The sequence below is a fragment of the Dendropsophus ebraccatus genome, unplaced genomic scaffold (genome assembly GCF_027789765.1).
Source record: "Dendropsophus ebraccatus isolate aDenEbr1 unplaced genomic scaffold, aDenEbr1.pat pat_scaffold_1755_ctg1, whole genome shotgun sequence".
Lineage (NCBI taxonomy): Eukaryota > Metazoa > Chordata > Amphibia > Anura > Hylidae > Dendropsophus > Dendropsophus ebraccatus.
In genome coordinates, this window is record NW_027209183.1 from 1 (window position 1) to 22500 (window position 22500).

The 22500-nt window shown below is 46.8% G+C and overlaps 12 non-coding genes and 2 pseudogenes across 12 annotated transcripts; all 14 read right to left on the reverse strand.

The window, feature by feature from the left end:
• Positions 1–818: 818 nt before the first annotated feature.
• On the reverse strand, positions 819–1009 carry LOC138775540 (U2 spliceosomal RNA). Its single transcript, XR_011360578.1, has one exon. It is a non-coding gene; the product is annotated as a U2 spliceosomal RNA (small nuclear RNA).
• A 943-nt stretch (positions 1010–1952) lies between these two features.
• Positions 1953–2143, reverse strand: LOC138775551 (U2 spliceosomal RNA). Its single transcript, XR_011360591.1, has one exon. It is a non-coding gene; the product is annotated as a U2 spliceosomal RNA (small nuclear RNA).
• Positions 2144–3101: 958 nt separating this feature from the next.
• Positions 3102–3292, reverse strand: LOC138775560 (U2 spliceosomal RNA). The gene has a single exon (XR_011360593.1). It is a non-coding gene; the product is annotated as a U2 spliceosomal RNA (small nuclear RNA).
• Positions 3293–4254: 962 nt separating this feature from the next.
• On the reverse strand, positions 4255–4482 carry LOC138775553 (U2 spliceosomal RNA; annotated as a pseudogene).
• A 1377-nt stretch (positions 4483–5859) lies between these two features.
• On the reverse strand, positions 5860–5998 carry LOC138775557 (U2 spliceosomal RNA; annotated as a pseudogene).
• A 963-nt stretch (positions 5999–6961) lies between these two features.
• On the reverse strand, positions 6962–7147 carry LOC138775550 (U2 spliceosomal RNA). The gene has a single exon (XR_011360590.1). It is a non-coding gene; the product is annotated as a U2 spliceosomal RNA (small nuclear RNA).
• Positions 7148–13360: 6213 nt separating this feature from the next.
• LOC138775561 (U2 spliceosomal RNA) lies at positions 13361–13551 on the reverse strand. The gene has a single exon (XR_011360594.1). It is a non-coding gene; the product is annotated as a U2 spliceosomal RNA (small nuclear RNA).
• Positions 13552–14513: 962 nt separating this feature from the next.
• On the reverse strand, positions 14514–14704 carry LOC138775562 (U2 spliceosomal RNA). The gene has a single exon (XR_011360595.1). It is a non-coding gene; the product is annotated as a U2 spliceosomal RNA (small nuclear RNA).
• A 962-nt stretch (positions 14705–15666) lies between these two features.
• On the reverse strand, positions 15667–15857 carry LOC138775541 (U2 spliceosomal RNA). Its single transcript, XR_011360580.1, has one exon. It is a non-coding gene; the product is annotated as a U2 spliceosomal RNA (small nuclear RNA).
• A 962-nt stretch (positions 15858–16819) lies between these two features.
• Positions 16820–17010, reverse strand: LOC138775542 (U2 spliceosomal RNA). Its single transcript, XR_011360581.1, has one exon. It is a non-coding gene; the product is annotated as a U2 spliceosomal RNA (small nuclear RNA).
• A 957-nt stretch (positions 17011–17967) lies between these two features.
• LOC138775543 (U2 spliceosomal RNA) lies at positions 17968–18158 on the reverse strand. Its single transcript, XR_011360582.1, has one exon. It is a non-coding gene; the product is annotated as a U2 spliceosomal RNA (small nuclear RNA).
• A 962-nt stretch (positions 18159–19120) lies between these two features.
• On the reverse strand, positions 19121–19311 carry LOC138775544 (U2 spliceosomal RNA). The gene has a single exon (XR_011360583.1). It is a non-coding gene; the product is annotated as a U2 spliceosomal RNA (small nuclear RNA).
• Positions 19312–20281: 970 nt separating this feature from the next.
• On the reverse strand, positions 20282–20472 carry LOC138775545 (U2 spliceosomal RNA). Its single transcript, XR_011360584.1, has one exon. It is a non-coding gene; the product is annotated as a U2 spliceosomal RNA (small nuclear RNA).
• Positions 20473–21430: 958 nt separating this feature from the next.
• LOC138775546 (U2 spliceosomal RNA) lies at positions 21431–21621 on the reverse strand. Its single transcript, XR_011360586.1, has one exon. It is a non-coding gene; the product is annotated as a U2 spliceosomal RNA (small nuclear RNA).
• Positions 21622–22500: the final 879 nt, after the last annotated feature.

Sequence of the window (22500 nt, forward strand, 5' to 3'; positions counted from 1 at the left end):
TTGCTAGCACTGCCTCTGTCTTCCTTTCTGCTCTCAAATCTGAATAGCTCCACCCCCCAATCACACTGCGTCTGCTTCCACCTGATGGATGGCAGACATACACGTCTCTGTCTCTGTCTCCGTCTCTGTCTGGCATACATGACATGCAGCTAGCTCTTTGGCTGGCTGTCTCTGTAGCTGGCTGGCTGTCTCTGTGGCTGGCTGCCTAGCTGGCTAGCTTATTATTAGTACCTACCTACCTACCTACCTATCTATCTATCTATCTATCTATCTATCTATCTATCTATCTATCTATCTAATCTATCCTATCTATCCTATCTATTCTATCTAATGTATCTAATCTATCTATCAAAGAACATGGAGGGTGAATTCTCCCAGCTGGAGCCGTAGGCAGGCAGCATCAGCAGGATACATCGGCCGGCCACCAGGAAATCAAATCCAAAGGAAACGGTTTAATAAACTGCACCTACCTTTCCACCTACCTGCTCGGTCGCTTGACCGGCTGCAACTGAGCTGCTTGTTGTGCTGGCAGCTGTGTATAGCAGCAAAGCCTTGATGACATCACGTCCCGCGATGACATCACCAGCACTGGCCCGGCAGCCAAGTTGTAAACAACTCTGCCAGTTGGTTGCCATGGCAACAGAGGCCAGCAAGTCTTGGACAAACAAACTTTTCGTAGCCACACTCGGGCTAATTTTTCGGGGTCGGTCCACCTGCGCACAACACACTCGAGGGATGTTTCTTGCAAAACAGTAGTTTCAGGTGCAGCCGGCTTGTTTCCTTCTTCATTCTTTTGCTCTGTTTTTTGCAAACTCATTAGGGGGTGCACTGAACCTGGAGGCACTGCAATACCAGGTCAATGCCTGGAGAGGACAGAGCAAGCTCTTTTTCCATCTCCCTGTTCTAAAAATCCATTTAATATATGGTCCCCAGATAGGGGACGTATCAGATATTAAACTGATAAGAACAGATACTACACTTGATCTTAGCCAAAAGGCCGAGAAGCGATGGCCACAACGGTTTCCCGAAAAACTCCCCTTCTCGGACACCACGTCCTTCTTGTTAAGGCGAAGCCAGACATACATACCCTATTATGCGCTCCACCCTCTCAGATGGCGGACCGGACGTGCTTTCACACTGCATCTCCTATTGCCTAGCACTGCCTCTGTCTTCCTTTCTGCTCTCAAATCTGAATAGCTCCACCCCCCAATCACACTGCGTCTGCTTCCACCTGATGGATGGCAGACATACACGTCTCTGTCTCTGTCTCCGTCTCTGTCTGGCATACATGACATGCAGCTAGCTCTTTGGCTGGCTGTCTCTGTAGCTGGCTGGCTGTCTCTGTGGCTGGCTGCCTAGCTGGCTAGCTTATTATTAGTACCTACCTACCTACCTACCTATCTATCTATCTATCTATCTATCTATCTATCTAATCTATCCTATCTATCCTATCTATTCTATCTAATGTATCTAATCTATCTATCAAAGAACATGGAGGGTGAATTCTCCCAGCTGGAGCCGTAGGCAGGCAGCATCAGCAGGATACATCGGCCGGCCACCAGGAAATCAAATCCAAAGGAAACGGTTTAATAAACTGCACCTACCTTTCCACCTACCTGCTCGGTCGCTTGACCGGCTGCAACTGAGCTGCTTGTTGTGCTGGCAGCTGTGTATAGCAGCAAAGCCTTGATGACATCACGTCCCGCGATGACATCACCAGCACTGGCCCGGCAGCCAAGTTGTAAACAACTCTGCCAGTTGGTTGCCATGGCAACAGAGGCCAGCAAGTCTTGGACAAACAAACTTTTCGTAGCCACACTCGGGCTAATTTTTCGGGGTCGGTCCACCTGCGCACAACACACTCGAGGGATGTTTCTTGCAAAACAGTAGTTTCAGGTGCAGCCGGCTTGTTTCCTTCTTCATTCTTTTGCTCTGTTTTTTGCAAACTCATTAGGGGGTGCACTGAACCTGGAGGCACTGCAATACCAGGTCAATGCCTGGAGAGGACAGAGCAAGCTCTTTTTCCATCTCCCTGTTCTAAAAATCCATTTAATATATGGTCCCCAGATAGGGGACGTATCAGATATTAAACTGATAAGAACAGATACTACACTTGATCTTAGCCAAAAGGCCGAGAAGCGATGGCCACAACGGTTTCCCGAAAACTCCCCTTCTCGGACACCACGTCCTTCTTGTTAAGGCGAAGCCAGACATACATACCCTATTATGCGCTCCACCCTCTCAGATGGCGGACCGGACGTGCTTTCACACTGCATCTCCTATTGCCTAGCACTGCCTCTGTCTTCCTTTCTGCTCTCAAATCTGAATAGCTCCACCCCCCAATCACACTGCGTCTGCTTCCACCTGATGGATGGCAGACATACACGTCTCTGTCTCTGTCTCCGTCTCTGTCTGGCATACATGACATGCAGCTAGCTCTTTGGCTGGCTGTCTCTGTAGCTGGCTGGCTGTCTCTGTGGCTGGCTGCCTAGCTGGCTAGCTTATTATTAGTACCTACCTACCTACCTACCTATCTATCTATCTATCTATCTATCTATCTATCTATCTATCTATCTATCTAATCTATCCTATCTATCCTATCTATTCTATCTAATGTATCTAATCTATCTATCAAAGAACATGGAGGGTGAATTCTCCCAGCTGGAGCCGTAGGCAGGCAGCATCAGCAGGATACATCGGCCGGCCACCAGGAAATCAAATCCAAAGGAAACGGTTTAATAAACTGCACCTACCTTTCCACCTACCTGCTCGGTCGCTTGACCGGCTGCAACTGAGCTGCTTGTTGTGCTGGCAGCTGTGTATAGCAGCAAAGCCTTGATGACATCACGTCCCGCGATGACATCACCAGCACTGGCCCGGCAGCCAAGTTGTAAACAACTCTGCCAGTTGGTTGCCATGGCAACAGAGGCCAGCAAGTCTTGGACAAACAAACTTTTCGTAGCCACACTCGGGCTAATTTTTCGGGGTCGGTCCACCTGCGCACAACACACTCGAGGGATGTTTCTTGCAAAACAGTAGTTTCAGGTGCAGCCGGCTTGTTTCCTTCTTCATTCTTTTGCTCTGTTTTTTGCAAACTCATTAGGGGGTGCACTGAACCTGGAGGCACTGCAATACCAGGTCAATGCCTGGAGAGGACAGAGCAAGCTCTTTTTCCATCTCCCTGTTCTAAAAATCCATTTAATATATGGTCCCCAGATAGGGGACGTATCAGATATTAAACTGATAAGAACAGATACTACACTTGATCTTAGCCAAAAGGCCGAGAAGCGATGGCCACAACGGTTTCCCGAAAACTCCCCTTCTCGGACACCACGTCCTTCTTGTTAAGGCGAAGCCAGACATACATACCCTATTATGCGCTCCACCCTCTCAGATGGCGGACCGGACGTGCTTTCACACTGCATCTCCTATTGCCTAGCACTGCCTCTGTCTTCCTTTCTGCTCTCAAATCTGAATAGCTCCACCCCCCAATCACACTGCGTCTGCTTCCACCTGATGGATGGCAGACATACACGTCTCTGTCTCTGTCTCCGTCTCTGTCTGGCATACATGACATGCAGCTAGCTCTTTGGCTGGCTGTCTCTGTAGCTGGCTGGCTGTCTCTGTGGCTGGCTGCCTAGCTGGCTAGCTTATTATTAGTACCTACCTACCTACCTACCTATCTATCTATCTATCTATCTATCTATCTATCTATCTATCTATCTATCTATCTAATCTATCCTATCTATCCTATCTATTCTATCTAATGTATCTAATCTATCTATCAAAGAACATGGAGGGTGAATTCTCCCAGCTGGAGCCGTAGGCAGGCAGCATCAGCAGGATACATCGGCCGGCCACCAGGAAATCAAATCCAAAGGAAACGGTTTAATAAACTGCACCTACCTTTCCACCTACCTGCTCGGTCGCTTGACCGGCTGCAACTGAGCTGCTTGTTGTGCTGGCAGCTGTGTATAGCAGCAAAGCCTTGATGACATCACGTCCCGCGATGACATCACCAGCACTGGCCCGGCAGCCAAGTTGTAAACAACTCTGCCAGTTGGTTGCCATGGCAACAGAGGCCAGCAAGTCTTGGACAAACAAACTTTTCGTAGCCACACTCGGGCTAATTTTTCGGGGTCGGTCCACCTGCGCACAACACACTCGAGGGATGTTTCTTGCAAAACAGTAGTTTCAGGTGCAGCCGGCTTGTTTCCTTCTTCATTCTTTTGCTCTGTTTTTTGCAAACTCATTAGGGGGTGCACTGAACCTGGAGGCACTGCAATACCAGGTCAATGCCTGGAGAGGACAGAGCAAGCTCTTTTTCCATCTCCCTGTTCTAAAAATCCATTTAATATATGGTCCCCAGATAGGGGACGTATCAGATATTAAACTGATAAGAACAGATTTTTTTTTTTTTTTTTTTTTTTTTTTTTTTTTTTTTTTTTTTTTTTAAAACCATTCAGAATGGTTAAAAACGATATAAACAGTAAACTGCTCATACCTTCCTCAATACTCCAACCATCTCATCATCATGGTCATATCCAATTTAATCTATATATCTAATAAATCATAATACAAAACGAAAACAAAACCACTCCACTTCATAAAGCAACCTAAATAACACAAGAAAAAAACAAACTTAAATTTCAAAGTCTCATACCTGCTTTCATACCAAAATAAGCCAATATTTGCAACATTGTATCTGATTTGGTTCCTGACTCCCGAATCCTCTTAACCACGTTTACTGGTATCTTGTAAGTCTCAAAAAACCTTGGTCCATATTTTTCCATATGCTCCAATACTTTCTTATGCAATATACTCAGAGGGATATGTTTCCCCTCTAAATTTTCAATCTCCTCCCAAATCTCTTTTGGAATAGTATCATAGTCCTTTTTTTCTTCTTCCGAAAGAAATTTTACTTTCTTCCCTCTGATCCTTGGGCCTCTCTGAATCACCAGCCCTTCCGCTTCCTCCTGCGGGCCGCAACCAGCGCCTCCAGCAGCTTCCTGCACATCCTCTTTCTCCCTCTCCCGCTTCTTTTTAGCGGGACAGGACGCATACAAGTGATCTGTGCTTCCACATTGGTGACAGGTTTTTTTCTGATCACACGATTCAGCTGAATGTCCCTCTTTTTGACATTTTGAACACCAGGGAACTGAACAACTTTCCTTTGTATGCCCGTATTGTTTACATTTCCTACAAAACAACTCCATTCCCGAAAAAAACAGGTCTCCGTTGACAGAGCCGATCTTAAACCGTGCTGGAGGGACATATACCTTCTCATTTTCCAATACTTTAAATTTGCAAAGAATCTCCACTTCATAGTCCACAACCCGAACTGGTTAAGGACCTTCCCTTTCGCGGTTACTTCCTCACAATATTCTGCCAAGAAAGCCGAGATCTCCTCCTCCGTCACGTAAGGGCTATACATTCTTATAGTTACCATTCTTTCTCGCCTCGGAAAATGAGAAGTGACATCAATACCATTAAGTACAGCACTACTCTTAACACTTTCCATCTTACCCAGGAGATTGCTATGATCCTCTTCCGAACTCAGAACCAAATCGTATACACCTCGCCTTGGGAATTCCAAAAGAGCCAGGATTTGGCTCCGCTGTAGCCCCAGCAACTTGAAGAAAACTTCTTCAACCAGAAAGACTAGGCCCAATTCCTTCTTCCTGGGGTCTCTCAACGTAAAACGAATCCCATTTCTTATTTTCGCATAAGCTGGGACCTCCTCCGCTGTAGTTCCATCTTCATTAGTTGCTTCCATCTTCAAAAACGGGGTCTTCTCCAAACACTAACCAAACCGGTGCACCTCCCCTGCGGATGCAGGTAGGTGTGATCGCTTCCCGTTGCCTGGGGACTAAGCCGCCTGCCAATAGCAACAAGGAGGTAATCCTCCAAGGCCGACAGGTCGGGTACCCCAGGCACCTTCTGACCAGATCTCCTGTAGATACTACACTTGATCTTAGCCAAAAGGCCGAGAAGCGATGGCCACAACGGTTTCCCGAAAACTCCCCTTCTCGGACACCACGTCCTTCTTGTTAAGGCGAAGCCAGACATACATACCCTATTATGCGCTCCACCCTCTCAGATGGCGGACCGGACGTGCTTTCACACTGCATCTCCTATTGCCTAGCACTGCCTCTGTCTTCCTTTCTGCTCTCAAATCTGAATAGCTCCACCCCCCAATCACACTGCGTCTGCTTCCACCTGATGGATGGCAGACATACACGTCTCTGTCTCTGTCTCCGTCTCTGTCTGGCATACATGACATGCAGCTAGCTCTTTGGCTGGCTGTCTCTGTAGCTGGCTGGCTGTCTCTGTGGCTGGCTGCCTAGCTGGCTAGCTTATTATTAGTACCTACCTACCTACCTACCTACCTATCTATCTATCTATCTATCTATCTATCTATCTATCTATCTATCTATCTAATCTATCCTATCTATCCTATCTATTCTATCTAATGTATCTAATCTATCTATCAAAGAACATGGAGGGTGAATTCTCCCAGCTGGAGCCGTAGGCAGGCAGCATCAGCAGGATACATCGGCCGGCCACCAGGAAATCAAATCCAAAGGAAACGGTTTTAATAAACTGCACCTACCTTTCCACCTACCTGCTCGGTCGCTTGACCGGCTGCAACTGAGCTGCTTGTTGTGCTGGCAGCTGTGTATAGCAGCAAAGCCTTGATGACATCACGTCCCGCGATGACATCACCAGCACTGGCCCGGCAGCCAAGTTGTAAACAACTCTGCCAGTTGGTTGCCATGGCAACAGAGGCCAGCAAGTCTTGGACAAACAAACTTTTCGTAGCCACACTCGGGCTAATTTTTCGGGGTCGGTCCACCTGCGCACAACACACTCGAGGGATGTTTCTTGCAAAACAGTAGTTTCAGGTGCAGCCGGCTTGTTTCCTTCTTCATTCTTTTGCTCTGTTTTTTGCAAACTCATTAGGGGGTGCACTGAACCTGGAGGCACTGCAATACCAGGTCAATGCCTGGAGAGGACAGAGCAAGCTCTTTTTCCATCTCCCTGTTCTAAAAATCCATTTAATATATGGTCCCCAGATAGGGGACGTATCAGATATTAAACTGATAAGAACAGATTTTTTTTTTAAGTTGAATACCCACATTGGGGTAAACTTTATTAAAACGTATAATTACTTATAATAACATAAAGATGTTTACAAGAAAAAATTACATAAAATCACATAAAATTACATAAAATTCTCAAGTAAATACATCTATAATAAAAGGGCACTTGGTGGCATTACAATACAGAGCTCCATTCAGATAAAAACCATTTTTTACATAAAAAAGGAGAGTTCTTTTTATCTACCATAAAATATTTGTACATTTCATTAAAAGCAATGCTTAAAACGTCATTCACAGATAAAATCTCGTGTTTAAACACTAAAATATTCCTGGCCGCCCACAGAGCTGCTTTGACGCTATTTATGGTCTTCCATGCCATTACTTTTTGAGTCCGTGTAGGGCATTCCAGACATCCAAATAAAATCGCATCATGGCTTAGTCGTTGTAGTCCGGTTATCTTTAAAATCAGAGGAGTCATCTTTGTCCATATCATTTGGGTAAAAACACAAAACCAAAAAATGTGAGAAGCCGTTTCATCACCTCCGCATCCCCTCCTGGGGCATATGGCCGAGTTGGTCAATCCTCTTCGATGCTGGAATGCCCGGCATGGAAGACACTCGTGGGCGCAGCTCCAGGCCAGGTCTTTCTGTGAATTAAAAACATAGTTAGCGCTCACGTTTTTCCATATCTGTTTGCATTGTTCTTCATTAAAATGTCTAATGGGGGTAACTAAAACATCGTCTTTCAGACTCTTTAAAACCAGTTTGCTGTTTTTTAAAACTTCAACTCTTTTATTCTGTAAGTTAAAAAGGGACACTATTTTCTCTAAAATCTTATATTGTACGGGAAGGTTAAAAGCATACGGGGAACTTAAAACTGTGGAAAACCACCCATGCTTTCTCATAAAAAATCCCATGTTAAAACGACAGAAATAAGACCAGTAAGTATCCTTAAAAAGAGCATTAAAACAAACACAAAAGAATCTGATTAAAAGAAATGTCTTAAAATCTGGGAAATCTTTACCACCCATTACCTTTGGTTTTAAAACCACCTCTCTCCTTAGTTTCTCCATCTTGGAGCTCCAAAAAAAAGTAAAACAAACCTTGATAATTTTTCCCAACATGCGGTCTGATGGAGGAAAAACAACACTTAAATATAATAAAATAGGTAAAATCACAGACTTTGTAATTAAAACCTTTCCCTCCATCGTTAGTTTCCTCATATTCCACATGCAAATTTTTTTGTTTACCTTTTGTGCCACCAAGTCCCAACTAGTAAAACCATTATTAGACTCATTGAAGGAGACCCCTAAAATCTGCACCGAATCCACTACGGGAATGGGGATATCTTCTAAAACAGTGTTTCCAATATTCAAGATGCTGCTTTTATTAAAATTAACTTTAAAACCGGAGGAGTCACAAAAATATTGGATTCGTTTTAGGGTTTTTCGAAGCGACGGGGCGTCCCTGCATAGTACCGCCACATCATCCATGTACCCCACTACCTTCGCCTCCAATCCCCCCCCGCCCAGCAGGGGGATTCCTCGGATTTGTCGGTCACTTCGTATCATACATAAAAGAGGCTCAATCGCACATATGAAGAGTAGTGGGGACAAGGGACACCCCTGCTTCACCCCGGAGTTTAAAAAGACGTCTTGAGTCTTAAAACCGTTAACTAAAATTTTACTGGTGCAGTTGTCATAAAATGCTTTTAGGGACTGTATAAAACCTTCAGGGATACCCATTTTTCTTAAAACCTTAAAAAGATAAAAATGAGAGACTCTATCAAAGGCTTTCTCAAAATCTACGGATAAAATAGCCATTCTACCCAGTCTCTCTTTCGTGTAATGAATGGAATCTTTTAAAAGGTTTAAATTATCTGTTATGCTCCTCCCGGGTACTCCACAAACCTGGTTGGGGTGGATAACTTTATCGATGACAGACTTTAATCTATTTGCACATATTTTGGCCATTATCTTGTAGTCACTATTTAGTAAAGTGATGGGCCTCCAGTTTTTAATGTCTGTTTTTTCTCCTTTTTTATAAAGTAAAGAGACTTCTCCTTTCTTCCAGGAGCCCGGGAGAGTTTTGGAGTTAAAAACTTCAGAAAGAAGTGCAAGCAGATCATCTTTTAAAACGCCATAAAAGATAACATAAAACTCCATGGGTATCCCATCAGGGCCAGGGACTTTACCTTTCTTAAAACTTTTGGTGGTCTCTAAAATCTCCTGCTCCGAGATGCCCTGTAATAAAAAATTTTGGGAGACAGGATCTAAAACGTTATTAAGCTCCTTCAATGAGTCATTCATAAAATCACAATTAATATCTTTTGTGTTAAAAAGATCTGCATAAAACTCATACACCTTTTCTAAAATACCTGGTGGGTCTGTTTTCCCGTCTATTTCATCGATCAGGGTATGCTTGTCATTGATTTTCTTAAAAAAGTACCTGGAGCAGGTCTCGTTCTCTTCAAGATGTTGCACTTTTGAACGGAATATAATTTCTTTCCCCCTCTGCTCCAGGCACTGGGAGATCTCTTTCTTTATCTCTGCGATCTCTTTGTCTACCTGCATACCCTGATCTCTGAATTTGTATTGCGTCTGCAGACGGGTATTAAGTTGATTAAAAAACTCTTTCTTCTCTTTGGCCTTTTTAACCCCAGCTTTAATAAAAAAGTTTTTAATTTTTTGTTTCATCTTTTCCCACCAGGCTATAATGGGGATGTTGGAGTTTCTTACCCGTCTGCAGCGCTTATAAAAGGTGATGAAATCGGATAAAATCTGCGGATCATTTAAAAGGGACACGTTTAACTTCCAGGCTCTTTTTCCCACTTTCTTCTCTTTGTCACATTTCACTTTAAAAGATAATAATTTATGGTCAGATAAAACATTAGACATAAGATCGCATTTAAAAGGCAGTATCTGATAAGAGCAAAATATAAAATCAATCCTGGAGCGACAGTTCCTGTTACCCCAGGTCACGCCGGCCTCCTCTGGTAAGTTACTATTACATTTTTTAAAAACGTCCGTTAACTTAAAATCTATAGTAACATTTTTCAGCATACCAGAGGTTTTATCGTAGTTTCTGCTTGTACTGCTAGAGAACCGGCGTTCCCCCTTTAAAACACAATTAAAATCCCCTGCTAAAATCAGTGGATCCGAGTTGTTTAAAAAAAGAGGTAAAACTTCCAGCATACTTGCTCTTTCATTTTTGTCTGGTGACCCATAAAAATTTAAAAACTGCCATTTAATACCGTCTATAAAAGCTTTGACCAATAAAATCCTGCCTGGTAAAATTTCATTAAAACTTTCAATTAAAACGTTCCCTTTGAATAAAATGGCGACACCTGCGGATTTTGACTCGTTCGACCCGGACCAGACAGATGGCCCGAGTCTCCAATCTTCTTTGTATTTCTTGTAATTTCTGTTGTGTGGGATGCAGCACTCCTGTAGGAAAAAAACTGAGGCGGTAAAAACAGACAGGTAATTAAAAAGGGCAGCTCTTCTTCTCTGGGAATGCAGGCTTCTCACATTAAAAGAAATACCGGACAATTCAGCCATGGGGGTGATAAAAATTTTTCTGTCTTTAGCCCGAGCTCAGCCTCAGCAGTCCTCAGCGAAGCCGGAGACCCCACTCGAGCTCTCGTAGCCCCCCGCTTCGGAATCGACCGTCAACATGGATGCGGGAGAGGAGCTTGCGTCGCTCAAATGCCCCCCCTCCACACCTGAGGCAGTTACTGTATATGGACCCCAAACCGACTCCATGGGCACTGTGTGAGCAGCGGCTTCACTTTCCGGCCCCTCCGCCGGGGCCGGCATCTTACTTTCTGATGTCTCAGGTATCTCATTTATCTCGGAGGTGGTTGCCTCTGGTTCCCCCACCGGGCAAGGAGGAGGAGAGGCTTTTGGTGGCACCCCAAGGGGAGCGTCCACTGGGTTCCCTTCCGGTACTACCATCGGCTCCCCTTTTACCACCTCCGAGTACGCTTTGCGCCTTTTTGTAGCCGCTGCTCCGCCCGGGTCCTCTGCCTCAGGGACAGGTGGGCCTGTATTTGGCCGCAGCCCCTGGTCAGCCTCCGCCGGGGTATCCGCGGCCCCAGTTGCCTGGGGAGGTATCCCCGTCGGCCGACCGTTGGCTCTCCGCTTAGCCCTCCTTTCTTTAGGGCTGTCATCACCTGTTTGGAGGGGGGCTTCAGATGTGTCCATACCTTCTGCTTCCTCTCCCTGTTGGGGGGCTGGTTGGTCTTCCGGCTGCTTCGAACTCTTTGGCTGCTGCTCAGGCCTCCCCATGGCACGACTTCTGTGTGGACAAAAAGCAAAGAGGTGACCAACTCGGTGACAGTTACGGCAAGTTTTTCCCAGTGGACAATTCTTAGCCTCATGAGAAGAGCTGCCACAATTCCTACAGGTGCTTTCGCAATCCTCCTTGGTGTGACCGTACTTGTGACACATTCGGCAAAAGGGTGGCATTCCTGTAAAATATATATCTCCTGTCATCTCTCCTAGTTTGAAGCGGGCTGGCGGCAATTTGACTCCTCCGGGTGTAGCAGCATCTTTAAAACAAGTCACACGAAATCTCCATTTTGAAGTCCAGACCCCAACTTCATTCATTATTTTCCCCAGACATTGGACCGACTTAAAATATACAGATAAAAACGATTTAATTTCATCAAGATCAGCAAACGGGCAGTACATCTTCACTACTATCAGCTTGGAAATATCTAAAACATGTTCCACAAATTTAATACCTTCAAGTCTGGGGTCTTTCTTGTCAGGGATTGCCGCCATTAGATCCTGGAAAATGCCACCTTGCGTAAAAGTAAAATCGTATATTCTTCTCCTTGGATAATCTTGAACAGCCAGGATCTCCCGCTTCTGAATGTTAAAAACGTCTACAAGCACGGTCTCCACCAAGTATTTCAATCCGCAGGTCGTCGCCTTTTCCTCCGTCACGATGATTCTCACGGTGTTCTTGATTCGGGCATAGCCCGGTATCCCATTTGAATCAAAATCCATGATGGGTTTGTGCGTCAGATAGCCACGTTACAATGCAACGTAACCAAATTCCTCTTATGCCCGCCGGCAGTCAGAGGTTGGGGGGGGGATCGCAACTCGTTGCCCCGGACTAAGCCTCTCTCCCAATAGCTGCAAGGGGGTTAAGTCCCACCACAAGGGAAAGGACGATCCCCCAAGGCAGAGAGAGAGGGTACCGGAGCACCTTCGGACCAGACCAAGGCAGTGCCGGATACGAATAAACAGCACTACACTTGATCTTAGCCAAAAGGCCGAGAAGCGATGGCCACAACGGTTTCCCGAAAACTCCCCTTCTCGGACACCACGTCCTTCTTGTTAAGGCGAAGCCAGACATACATACCCTATTATGCGCTCCACCCTCTCAGATGGCGGACCGGACGTGCTTTCACACTGCATCTCCTATTGCCTAGCACTGCCTCTGTCTTCCTTTCTGCTCTCAAATCTGAATAGCTCCACCCCCCAATCACACTGCGTCTGCTTCCACCTGATGGATGGCAGACATACACGTCTCTGTCTCTGTCTCCGTCTCTGTCTGGCATACATGACATGCAGCTAGCTCTTTGGCTGGCTGTCTCTGTAGCTGGCTGGCTGTCTCTGTGGCTGGCTGCCTAGCTGGCTAGCTTATTATTAGTACCTACCTACCTACCTACCTACCTATCTATCTATCTATCTATCTATCTATCTATCTATCTATCTATCTATCTAATCTATCCTATCTATCCTATCTATTCTATCTAATGTATCTAATCTATCTATCAAAGAACATGGAGGGTGAATTCTCCCAGCTGGAGCCGTAGGCAGGCAGCATCAGCAGGATACATCGGCCGGCCACCAGGAAATCAAATCCAAAGGAAACGGTTTAATAAACTGCACCTACCTTTCCACCTACCTGCTCGGTCGCTTGACCGGCTGCAACTGAGCTGCTTGTTGTGCTGGCAGCTGTGTATAGCAGCAAAGCCTTGATGACATCACGTCCCGCGATGACATCACCAGCACTGGCCCGGCAGCCAAGTTGTAAACAACTCTGCCAGTTGGTTGCCATGGCAACAGAGGCCAGCAAGTCTTGGACAAACAAACTTTTCGTAGCCACACTCGGGCTAATTTTTCGGGGTCGGTCCACCTGCGCACAACACACTCGAGGGATGTTTCTTGCAAAACAGTAGTTTCAGGTGCAGCCGGCTTGTTTCCTTCTTCATTCTTTTGCTCTGTTTTTTGCAAACTCATTAGGGGGTGCACTGAACCTGGAGGCACTGCAATACCAGGTCAATGCCTGGAGAGGACAGAGCAAGCTCTTTTTCCATCTCCCTGTTCTAAAAATCCATTTAATATATGGTCCCCAGATAGGGGACGTATCAGATATTAAACTGATAAGAACAGATACTACACTTGATCTTAGCCAAAAGGCCGAGAAGCGATGGCCACAACGGTTTCCCGAAAACTCCCCTTCTCGGACACCACGTCCTTCTTGTTAAGGCGAAGCCAGACATACATACCCTATTATGCGCTCCACCCTCTCAGATGGCGGACCGGACGTGCTTTCACACTGCATCTCCTATTGCCTAGCACTGCCTCTGTCTTCCTTTCTGCTCTCAAATCTGAATAGCTCCACCCCCCAATCACACTGCGTCTGCTTCCACCTGATGGATGGCAGACATACACGTCTCTGTCTCTGTCTCCGTCTCTGTCTGGCATACATGACATGCAGCTAGCTCTTTGGCTGGCTGTCTCTGTAGCTGGCTGGCTGTCTCTGTGGCTGGCTGCCTAGCTGGCTAGCTTATTATTAGTACCTACCTACCTACCTACCTACCTATCTATCTATCTATCTATCTATCTATCTATCTATCTATCTATCTATCTAATCTATCCTATCTATCCTATCTATTCTATCTAATGTATCTAATCTATCTATCAAAGAACATGGAGGGTGAATTCTCCCAGCTGGAGCCGTAGGCAGGCAGCATCAGCAGGATACATCGGCCGGCCACCAGGAAATCAAATCCAAAGGAAACGGTTTAATAAACTGCACCTACCTTTCCACCTACCTGCTCGGTCGCTTGACCGGCTGCAACTGAGCTGCTTGTTGTGCTGGCAGCTGTGTATAGCAGCAAAGCCTTGATGACATCACGTCCCGCGATGACATCACCAGCACTGGCCCGGCAGCCAAGTTGTAAACAACTCTGCCAGTTGGTTGCCATGGCAACAGAGGCCAGCAAGTCTTGGACAAACAAACTTTTCGTAGCCACACTCGGGCTAATTTTTCGGGGTCGGTCCACCTGCGCACAACACACTCGAGGGATGTTTCTTGCAAAACAGTAGTTTCAGGTGCAGCCGGCTTGTTTCCTTCTTCATTCTTTTGCTCTGTTTTTTGCAAACTCATTAGGGGGTGCACTGAACCTGGAGGCACTGCAATACCAGGTCAATGCCTGGAGAGGACAGAGCAAGCTCTTTTTCCATCTCCCTGTTCTAAAAATCCATTTAATATATGGTCCCCAGATAGGGGACGTATCAGATATTAAACTGATAAGAACAGATACTACACTTGATCTTAGCCAAAAGGCCGAGAAGCGATGGCCACAACGGTTTCCCGAAAACTCCCCTTCTCGGACACCACGTCCTTCTTGTTAAGGCGAAGCCAGACATACATACCCTATTATGCGCTCCACCCTCTCAGATGGCGGACCGGACGTGCTTTCACACTGCATCTCCTATTGCCTAGCACTGCCTCTGTCTTCCTTTCTGCTCTCAAATCTGAATAGCTCCACCCCCCAATCACACTGCGTCTGCTTCCACCTGATGGATGGCAGACATACACGTCTCTGTCTCTGTCTCCGTCTCTGTCTGGCATACATGACATGCAGCTAGCTCTTTGGCTGGCTGTCTCTGTAGCTGGCTGGCTGTCTCTGTGGCTGGCTGCCTAGCTGGCTAGCTTATTATTAGTACCTACCTACCTACCTACCTATCTATCTATCTATCTATCTATCTATCTATCTATCTATCTATCTATCTATCTAATCTATCCTATCTATCCTATCTATTCTATCTAATGTATCTAATCTATCTATCAAAGAACATGGAGGGTGAATTCTCCCAGCTGGAGCCGTAGGCAGGCAGCATCAGCAGGATACATCGGCCGGCCACCAGGAAATCAAATCCAAAGGAAACGGTTTAATAAACTGCACCTACCTTTCCACCTACCTGCTCGGTCGCTTGACCGGCTGCAACTGAGCTGCTTGTTGTGCTGGCAGCTGTGTATAGCAGCAAAGCCTTGATGACATCACGTCCCGCGATGACATCACCAGCACTGGCCCGGCAGCCAAGTTGTAAACAACTCTGCCAGTTGGTTGCCATGGCAACAGAGGCCAGCAAGTCTTGGACAAACAAACTTTTCGTAGCCACACTCGGGCTAATTTTTCGGGGTCGGTCCACCTGCGCACAACACACTCGAGGGATGTTTCTTGCAAAACAGTAGTTTCAGGTGCAGCCGGCTTGTTTCCTTCTTCATTCTTTTGCTCTGTTTTTTGCAAACTCATTAGGGGGTGCACTGAACCTGGAGGCACTGCAATACCAGGTCAATGCCTGGAGAGGACAGAGCAAGCTCTTTTTCCATCTCCCTGTTCTAAAAATCCATTTAATATATGGTCCCCAGATAGGGGACGTATCAGATATTAAACTGATAAGAACAGATACTACACTTGATCTTAGCCAAAAGGCCGAGAAGCGATGGCCACAACGGTTTCCCGAAAACTCCCCTTCTCGGACACCACGTCCTTCTTGTTAAGGCGAAGCCAGACATACATACCCTATTATGCGCTCCACCCTCTCAGATGGCGGACCGGACGTGCTTTCACACTGCATCTCCTATTGCCTAGCACTGCCTCTGTCTTCCTTTCTGCTCTCAAATCTGAATAGCTCCACCCCCCAATCACACTGCGTCTGCTTCCACCTGATGGATGGCAGACATACACGTCTCTGTCTCTGTCTCCGTCTCTGTCTGGCATACATGACATGCAGCTAGCTCTTTGGCTGGCTGTCTCTGTAGCTGGCTGGCTGTCTCTGTGGCTGGCTGCCTAGCTGGCTAGCTTATTATTAGTACCTACCTACCTACCTACCTACCTATCTATCTATCTATCTATCTATCTATCTATCTATCTATCTATCTATCTAATCTATCCTATCTATCCTATCTATTCTATCTAATGTATCTAATCTATCTATCAAAGAACATGGAGGGTGAATTCTCCCAGCTGGAGCCGTAGGCAGGCAGCATCAGCAGGATACATCGGCCGGCCACCAGGAAATCAAATCCAAAGGAAACGGTTTAATAAACTGCACCTACCTTTCCACCTACCTGCTCGGTCGCTTGACCGGCTGCAACTGAGCTGCTTGTTGTGCTGGCAGCTGTGTATAGCAGCAAAGCCTTGATGACATCACGTCCCGCGATGACATCACCAGCACTGGCCCGGCAGCCAAGTTGTAAACAACTCTGCCAGTTGGTTGCCATGGCAACAGAGGCCAGCAAGTCTTGGACAAACAAACTTTTCGTAGCCACACTCGGGCTAATTTTTCGGGGTCGGTCCACCTGCGCACAACACACTCGAGGGATGTTTCTTGCAAAACAGTAGTTTCAGGTGCAGCCGGCTTGTTTCCTTCTTCATTCTTTTGCTCTGTTTTTTGCAAACTCATTAGGGGGTGCACTGAACCTGGAGGCACTGCAATACCAGGTCAATGCCTGGAGAGGACAGAGCAAGCTCTTTTTCCATCTCCCTGTTCTAAAAATCCATTTAATATATGGTCCCCAGATAGGGGACGTATCAGATATTAAACTGATAAGAACAGATACTACACTTGATCTTAGCCAAAAGGCCGAGAAGCGATGGCCACAACGGTTTCCCGAAAACTCCCCTTCTCGGACACCACGTCCTTCTTGTTAAGGCGAAGCCAGACATACATACCCTATTATGCGCTCCACCCTCTCAGATGGCGGACCGGACGTGCTTTCACACTGCATCTCCTATTGCCTAGCACTGCCTCTGTCTTCCTTTCTGCTCTCAAATCTGAATAGCTCCACCCCCCAATCACACTGCGTCTGCTTCCACCTGATGGATGGCAGACATACACGTCTCTGTCTCTGTCTCCGTCTCTGTCTGGCATACATGACATGCAGCTAGCTCTTGGCTGGCTGTCTCTGTAGCTGGCTGGCTGTCTCTGTGGCTGGCTGCCTAGCTGGCTAGCTTATTATTAGTACCTACCTACCTACCTACCTACCTATCTATCTATCTATCTATCTATCTATCTATCTATCTATCTATCTAATCTATCCTATCTATCCTATCTATTCTATCTAATGTATCTAATCTATCTATCAAAGAACATGGAGGGTGAATTCTCCCAGCTGGAGCCGTAGGCAGGCAGCATCAGCAGGATACATCGGCCGGCCACCAGGAAATCAAATCCAAAGGAAACGGTTTAATAAACTGCACCTACCTTTCCACCTACCTGCTCGGTCGCTTGACCGGCTGCAACTGAGCTGCTTGTTGTGCTGGCAGCTGTGTATAGCAGCAAAGCCTTGATGACATCACGTCCCGCGATGACATCACCAGCACTGGCCCGGCAGCCAAGTTGTAAACAACTCTGCCAGTTGGTTGCCATGGCAACAGAGGCCAGCAAGTCTTGGACAAACAAACTTTTCGTAGCCACACTCGGGCTAATTTTTCGGGGTCGGTCCACCTGCGCACAACACACTCGAGGGATGTTTCTTGCAAAACAGTAGTTTCAGGTGCAGCCGGCTTGTTTCCTTCTTCATTCTTTTGCTCTGTTTTTTGCAAACTCATTAGGGGGTGCACTGAACCTGGAGGCACTGCAATACCAGGTCAATGCCTGGAGAGGACAGAGCAAGCTCTTTTTCCATCTCCCTGTTCTAAAAATCCATTTAATATATGGTCCCCAGATAGGGGACGTATCAGATATTAAACTGATAAGAACAGATACTACACTTGATCTTAGCCAAAAGGCCGAGAAGCGATGGCCACAACGGTTTCCCGAAAACTCCCCTTCTCGGACACCACGTCCTTCTTGTTAAGGCGAAGCCAGACATACATACCCTATTATGCGCTCCACCCTCTCAGATGGCGGACCGGACGTGCTTTCACACTGCATCTCCTATTGCCTAGCACTGCCTCTGTCTTCCTTTCTGCTCTCAAATCTGAATAGCTCCACCCCCCAATCACACTGCGTCTGCTTCCACCTGATGGATGGCAGACATACACGTCTCTGTCTCTGTCTCCGTCTCTGTCTGGCATACATGACATGCAGCTAGCTCTTTGGCTGGCTGTCTCTGTAGCTGGCTGGCTGTCTCTGTGGCTGGCTGCCTAGCTGGCTAGCTTATTATTAGTACCTACCTACCTACCTACCTATCTATCTATCTATCTATCTATCTATCTATCTATCTATCTATCTATCTATCTAATCTATCCTATCTATCCTATCTATTCTATCTAATGTATCTAATCTATCTATCAAAGAACATGGAGGGTGAATTCTCCCAGCTGGAGCCGTAGGCAGGCAGCATCAGCAGGATACATCGGCCGGCCACCAGGAAATCAAATCCAAAGGAAACGGTTTAATAAACTGCACCTACCTTTCCACCTACCTGCTCGGTCGCTTGACCGGCTGCAACTGAGCTGCTTGTTGTGCTGGCAGCTGTGTATAGCAGCAAAGCCTTGATGACATCACGTCCCGCGATGACATCACCAGCACTGGCCCGGCAGCCAAGTTGTAAACAACTCTGCCAGTTGGTTGCCATGGCAACAGAGGCCAGCAAGTCTTGGACAAACAAACTTTTCGTAGCCACACTCGGGCTAATTTTTCGGGGTCGGTCCACCTGCGCACAACACACTCGAGGGATGTTTCTTGCAAAACAGTAGTTTCAGGTGCAGCCGGCTTGTTTCCTTCTTCATTCTTTTGCTCTGTTTTTTGCAAACTCATTAGGGGGTGCACTGAACCTGGAGGCACTGCAATACCAGGTCAATGCCTGGAGAGGACAGAGCAAGCTCTTTTTCCATCTCCCTGTTCTAAAAATCCATTTAATATATGGTCCCCAGATAGGGGACGTATCAGATATTAAACTGATAAGAACAGATACTACACTTGATCTTAGCCAAAAGGCCGAGAAGCGATGGCCACAACGGTTTCCCGAAAACTCCCCTTCTCGGACACCACGTCCTTCTTGTTAAGGCGAAGCCAGACATACATACCCTATTATGCGCTCCACCCTCTCAGATGGCGGACCGGACGTGCTTTCACACTGCATCTCCTATTGCCTAGCACTGCCTCTGTCTTCCTTTCTGCTCTCAAATCTGAATAGCTCCACCCCCCAATCACACTGCGTCTGCTTCCACCTGATGGATGGCAGACATACACGTCTCTGTCTCTGTCTCCGTCTCTGTCTGGCATACATGACATGCAGCTAGCTCTTTGGCTGGCTGTCTCTGTAGCTGGCTGGCTGTCTCTGTGGCTGGCTGCCTAGCTGGCTAGCTTATTATTAGTACCTACCTACCTACCTACCTACCTACCTATCTATCTATCTATCTATCTATCTATCTATCTATCTATCTATCTATCTATCTAATCTATCCTATCTATCCTATCTATTCTATCTAATGTATCTAATCTATCTATCAAAGAACATGGAGGGTGAATTCTCCCAGCTGGAGCCGTAGGCAGGCAGCATCAGCAGGATACATCGGCCGGCCACCAGGAAATCAAATCCAAAGGAAACGGTTTAATAAACTGCACCTACCTTTCCACCTACCTGCTCGGTCGCTTGACCGGCTGCAACTGAGCTGCTTGTTGTGCTGGCAGCTGTGTATAGCAGCAAAGCCTTGATGACATCACGTCCCGCGATGACATCACCAGCACTGGCCCGGCAGCCAAGTTGTAAACAACTCTGCCAGTTGGTTGCCATGGCAACAGAGGCCAGCAAGTCTTGGACAAACAAACTTTTCGTAGCCACACTCGGGCTAATTTTTCGGGGTCGGTCCACCTGCGCACAACACACTCGAGGGATGTTTCTTGCAAAACAGTAGTTTCAGGTGCAGCCGGCTTGTTTCCTTCTTCATTCTTTTGCTCTGTTTTTTGCAAACTCATTAGGGGGTGCACTGAACCTGGAGGCACTGCAATACCAGGTCAATGCCTGGAGAGGACAGAGCAAGCTCTTTTTCCATCTCCCTGTTCTAAAAATCCATTTAATATATGGTCCCCAGATAGGGGACGTATCAGATATTAAACTGATAAGAACAGATACTACACTTGATCTTAGCCAAAAGGCCGAGAAGCGATGGCCACAACGGTTTCCCGAAAACTCCCCTTCTCGGACACCACGTCCTTCTTGTTAAGGCGAAGCCAGACATACATACCCTATTATGCGCTCCACCCTCTCAGATGGCGGACCGGACGTGCTTTCACACTGCATCTCCTATTGCCTAGCACTGCCTCTGTCTTCCTTTCTGCTCTCAAATCTGAATAGCTCCACCCCCCAATCACACTGCGTCTGCTTCCACCTGATGGATGGCAGACATACACGTCTCTGTCTCTGTCTCCGTCTCTGTCTGGCATACATGACATGCAGCTAGCTCTTTGGCTGGCTGTCTCTGTAGCTGGCTGGCTGTCTCTGTGGCTGGCTGCCTAGCTGGCTAGCTTATTATTAGTACCTACCTACCTACCTACCTACCTATCTATCTATCTATCTATCTATCTATCTATCTATCTATCTATCTAATCTATCCTATCTATCCTATCTATTCTATCTAATGTATCTAATCTATCTATCAAAGAACATGGAGGGTGAATTCTCCCAGCTGGAGCCGTAGGCAGGCAGCATCAGCAGGATACATCGGCCGGCCACCAGGAAATCAAATCCAAAGGAAACGGTTTAATAAACTGCACCTACCTTTCCACCTACCTGCTCGGTCGCTTGACCGGCTGCAACTGAGCTGCTTGTTGTGCTGGCAGCTGTGTATAGCAGCAAAGCCTTGATGACATCACGTCCCGCGATGACATCACCAGCACTGGCCCGGCAGCCAAGTTGTAAACAACTCTGCCAGTTGGTTGCCATGGCAACAGAGGCCAGCAAGTCTTGGACAAACAAACTTTTCGTAGCCACACTCGGGCTAATTTTTCGGGGTCGGTCCACCTGCGCACAACACACTCGAGGGATGTTTCTTGCAAAACAGTAGTTTCAGGTGCAGCCGGCTTGTTTCCTTCTTCATTCTTTTGCTCTGTTTTTTGCAAACTCATTAGGGGGTGCACTGAACCTGGAGGCACTGCAATACCAGGTCAATGCCTGGAGAGGACAGAGCAAGCTCTTTTTCCATCTCCCTGTTCTAAAAATCCATTTAATATATGGTCCCCAGATAGGGGACGTATCAGATATTAAACTGATAAGAACAGATACTACACTTGATCTTAGCCAAAAGGCCGAGAAGCGATGGCCACAACGGTTTCCCGAAAACTCCCCTTCTCGGACACCACGTCCTTCTTGTTAAGGCGAAGCCAGACATACATACCCTATTATGCGCTCCACCCTCTCAGATGGCGGACCGGACGTGCTTTCACACTGCATCTCCTATTGCCTAGCACTGCCTCTGTCTTCCTTTCTGCTCTCAAATCTGAATAGCTCCACCCCCCAATCACACTGCGTCTGCTTCCACCTGATGGATGGCAGACATACACGTCTCTGTCTCTGTCTCCGTCTCTGTCTGGCATACATGACATGCAGCTAGCTCTTTGGCTGGCTGTCTCTGTAGCTGGCTGGCTGTCTCTGTGGCTGGCTGCCTAGCTGGCTAGCTTATTATTAGTACCTACCTACCTACCTACCTACCTATCTATCTATCTATCTATCTATCTATCTATCTATCTATCTATCTATCTAATCTATCCTATCTATCCTATCTATTCTATCTAATGTATCTAATCTATCTATCAAAGAACATGGAGGGTGAATTCTCCCAGCTGGAGCCGTAGGCAGGCAGCATCAGCAGGATACATCGGCCGGCCACCAGGAAATCAAATCCAAAGGAAACGGTTTAATAAACTGCACCTACCTTTCCACCTACCTGCTCGGTCGCTTGACCGGCTGCAACTGAGCTGCTTGTTGTGCTGGCAGCTGTGTATAGCAGCAAAGCCTTGATGACATCACGTCCCGCGATGACATCACCAGCACTGGCCCGGCAGCCAAGTTGTAAACAACTCTGCCAGTTGGTTGCCATGGCAACAGAGGCCAGCAAGTCTTGGACAAACAAACTTTTCGTAGCCACACTCGGGCTAATTTTTCGGGGTCGGTCCACCTGCGCACAACACACTCGAGGG